The sequence below is a fragment of the Charadrius vociferus genome, unplaced genomic scaffold (assembly GCF_000708025.1).
Source record: "Charadrius vociferus isolate BGI_N301 unplaced genomic scaffold, ASM70802v2 scaffold971, whole genome shotgun sequence".
Taxonomy (NCBI): domain Eukaryota; kingdom Metazoa; phylum Chordata; class Aves; order Charadriiformes; family Charadriidae; genus Charadrius; species Charadrius vociferus.
The window spans coordinates 107,416-111,789 of NW_009646664.1; positions in this window are offsets into that span (position 1 = coordinate 107,416).

Consider the following 4,374-nt stretch of genomic DNA (forward strand, 5'->3'; position numbering starts at 1 on the left):
AGGACCTGGACAGGCTGGAGAGCTGGGCAGAGAAGAACCTAATGAGGTTCAACATAAGCAAGTGCAGGGTCCTGCACCTGGGGAGGAAGAATGCTGGGCACCAGTATAGGTTAGGGGTGGACCTGCTGGGAACTAGCTCTGAGGAGAAGGATTTGGGGGTCCTGGTAGATAGTAAATTGTCAATGAGCCAGCAGTCTACCCTTGTCGCCAAAAAGGCCAATGGCATCCTGGGCTGCACAGGGAAGAGTGTGACCAGTAGGTTGAGGGAGGTCATTCTCCCCCTCTACTCGGCACTGGTGAGGCCACAACTGGAATACTGTGTCCAGTTTTGGGCTCCCCAGTTCAAGAGGGACAGGGAACTGCTGGAGCGAGTCCAGCGAAGGGCAACCAAGATGACTGAGGGATTGGAGCATCTCCCGTACGAGGAAAGGCTGAGAGCGCTGGGACTCTTCAGCCTGGAGAAGAGAAGGCTGAGGGGAGACCTTATTACTACTTACAAATATCTAAAGGGTGGGTTGGAGGAGGATGGAGCCACACTCTGCTCAGTGGTTCCCAGTGACAGGACGAGGGGCAATGGGCACAAGTTGGAACACAGGAAGTTCCATTCTAACACACGGAAAAACTTCTTTACAGTTGGGGTGACAGAGCAGTGGCACAGGCTGCCCAGGGAGGGGGTGGAGTCCCCTTCTCTGGAGATGTTCAAGACCTGCCTGGATGCAGTCCTGAGTGATGTGCTCCAGGCAATCCTGCTTTAGCAGGGGAGCTGGACTAGATCATCTCTAGAGGTCCCTTCCAACTCTGAAAATTCTGCGATTCTGTGAAAACTGGAACAACTCCTTCCAATGAAGATAACAACATTGAAACAGCAGACCTAAGAATTTGGGGGATTTTCTAGCATTGTTTACTCCAAACTGCTGAGTCCATAATCAGATGACTGCAAAAATGTGGAAGAACCAAAAAAAAAAAAAAAAGACTCAGCATTTGCCTCATTTTCCTATTCCTTTTCCACACATCCATTACTAGTCCGAGACAGGATACTTTGGTCTGACTCAGTGCAACACAGTTCTTAAATTCACAGAAGTTATGATTGTTAGAACAGCACTGGTCTCTCTCTGTAACACTTTCCCTAGCTCCACCAGAAGCGAAAAGCAGAGGCAGCAGGCGCCGGGCAAAGTTCGTAACTGTGCTGCGGCAGGCTACGCAATAAATACGCTTGTCAAAGGGCCAAATCAGACGACAACAAGAAGCCTAATGTGTCTTAAAATATAAAAAAGTTGTAACCTAGGCTATTTATTTCCAATGCAAAATAGAATGCATTTTTCTAGCAGACAATTTACACAACCAGTGACGTGACCTGCACAGGCTGTAAAAGGTAAAAAGGCCCTGATGCAGTCGTGGGAAAGACAAAGACCCCTCCAGGCACACTGAGTGCTGACGGGGAATGAGATAGATGGGTGCAGGTGGATACTCACCAGTGGAAGCAACAAGAAGAACAGAGCTCACGGCAGAAAATAAAGACCTGAGTGGCAGATTTAAGTACCTTATCGTGGAGATGACCAACGCGTATCCAACAACAGCAGGTACTGGAGAAGTCTACTGGCTGGGAAGAGCTAACCAGGGTAACACAAACCTGCTGTGAGAAGCACGGTAACCCTACAAATCAACAACCACCTCACAAGAACTGATCGTGTTTCCTTGTAGCTAATGGAGTAATGAATTACCACAGGGTAAAGAATTACCAAAGAATACTGGCGGCTAGTACTACTCTTCAGCCTGTCCACTATTAAGCTGCTCTTAGCAACGGCATTCTCTAACGTCGTTTGCTCTGAGCCCATCTGCTCTGCCTGATCAGCACCCTCCCTGCCAGCTCGAGCAGAAACTATCACAGAAGTAGTTGGCAGTTAAAGGACCAGCTCAGGTCAGTAACAGCAAGCAGGCACTTCAGGACCTATTTCACAAAATAATGTTTCCCACACGGCCAAAGGCAAACATTTTCCAGTCCCGATTCAAGTCAGACACATTCTTCCCACCTTGAACAGGCCATTTTTCAAAGGGCTAAAACCTACCTGTACCAGACTAGGCAGCTGATGAACACCCGGAGTCACATGTGTGTAGACCAAGAGGAAGCAGGAAACTTATCCAACAGGATGGGGCAGGAGAGCAGACATTATGTCATGATGAATTAGCAGCAGATACTCTCGTTGGCTTGAAGCAGGAACAGCTCTAGGACGGCAGGCCAAGGATGCATTTGGATCCAGCTCTGAAAAGAGAAAGCACACACTGAGTGAGAGGGAAATAACGTACGATATAAAGTTTTCTAGAGCAGCACCAACCCATGTGACACTTCATAAGCATCACAACTTAAGAAAAAAGAGGGAAAAAGCAAGAAAGAAAAGGTGCAACTGACACAGTGATCAGGGACTTCTCTGCAGACAACTGCACACAGAGGTACGCCCGCGTTGCCAAGACAGCACCTTTGCCAGGCACAAAGCCATCCTTACAGGCTGCTCAGCCTACAGACAGGAGCCAGTTCATACTGGGGGAGACTGGAGGAAAAGTGAAGGAAGGACACCACTTGCCTATAATCTGTGAACGTCAGGAGGCACGGGGCTGTTAAGATTGGAAGGGATCCCTGGAGTTTGCCTGGCCTAACCAAGAAGAAAGCGTGTCCTCTTAGACAGATGTTCTTGGTTATGATTCTGCCGCCAGACATCTCTGGTGACCCTGGGCAAAGAAGGCCAGTTCAGGAACCGTAACCAACTCAGCTTGCTTTCATTCTTAAAAAATAAAATCCTTAAAGGCTATCAGAATACTCCAGCATTTCAGCAGGCATCGTTAGCGGTCCTGGTAGGATGGTGAGCACATTGCAGACTGGGAGAACTAATAATCCCACAGATTTAGGGTATCATCAGGCAGCTTCAGTGTCTGTGCGTTCATGGTAGGTCCCAGAAAAGAGGAGCCCGGGTGAGAAGGAAAAGGGAGCTGCTCTTTGCGAAGGGCCAAGCCAGCGGCACCTCTGTACACAAAGCACTGCTGCTCCTGACAGCTCTTGACCGTCGCTGATGAAGTAAAGGAGCATTACAGCAGGGCAGATGTGAACACCGGCACTGACAGCATTCACGGGCGCACGCTTGTACCTAGTCATGCAGTTACAAGCAACTGCTCAAAGAACGGATAGCCAAGAAAGGGAAAAGTGAGCCTCACAGTGCCAGTCTTGGCAGCGCTGGTCAGCACAAGAGCAGACAACTCCAGCAGGGACAGTAACAAGGCTCGAGGTCCTGCAGGGCCAAAACAAGGGAAGAACAAAGGGCAGAGAGAAGACGATGGTGAACTGTGCTAAAATAGAGCTGAGGTCAAGGAAGGATGGAGTCCGGGAAAGCAGTGGCTGAGGCTAAACACAGCGACAGCGGCAGTGCCAGTGTGTGGGACTGGGCCAGGAGAGTGCAGGAGGTACAGAAAGGAACATCGCTGTGGAGAAGGAGGCAGCCAAGGGCTGACAAGGGGCCTCACCCTCACCCTGCCCGCAGGGCAAAGCCAGGCCGGAGTCTCTTCCTCACGGAGAGAGGGCAGGGGACTCTGCTGGGGAGGAGGGCCAGTTTCTCACGGCGGTGGCCCCATGGTGAACAGCAGGCTCTTGGTTGCTCCTGAGGCGGCATCAAGGAACTGGCTTTCTTCAGAAGCTGCAGGACTCCCCTGGACGGGCGGTAGCATGAAGTCAGTCTCTCTAGGAAGGGCAGTGCTGACAGCTCTGGGTAAGGACACTGCACGAGCGCACCCCGCATCACGCTGACTGGTGAGCGACCTTGCTTCCTCCTCCATCCCCGGCCCAATTTCTACCTCAGTCTTTCCCAGCAGGAACCTGCAGACCGGGTCTCTCCGTGGGCTGTGCTGACAGAGGAGACGGAGGCAGCTCAGGCGCCAGGGAACGGGAGAGAGGGAGCAGTGATCCTCTGCTCGGCTTGTGGCGCCAAAGCGAGATGCTCTGCCCCTGGGGGAAGTCAAGATCTTGTGGAAGGCCACGCAGGCCATTAGTGTGCTACAGATGCGGATGAGTTTGCCCCGAGAGAGTACCCGGGGCTACGCATCCCCCTCATCAAACAATGCTGAGGGGCAGCAGAGAGGCTGCAGGACCAGCGCTCTCCTGCGTGAAGGGCGGCTGTCGGGAGCACTGGAGGCAGCCGTCGGTCGCAGGAGAGCTCTGGGGCGCGGGGCCTCGCCAGGGTCAGGGCGCTAAGAGGGGGACGCCCCCTCCAGAGGGCCACGCCGGGGCAGGCGGGGCGGCTCCAGGCGAGCGCTGGTGTCTCTCCCGGGGAACTCAGCCCCGAGGGGGCTTCCAGTCCACGTCCGGGGGCGGTAAATGAGGGCGGGGCGTCC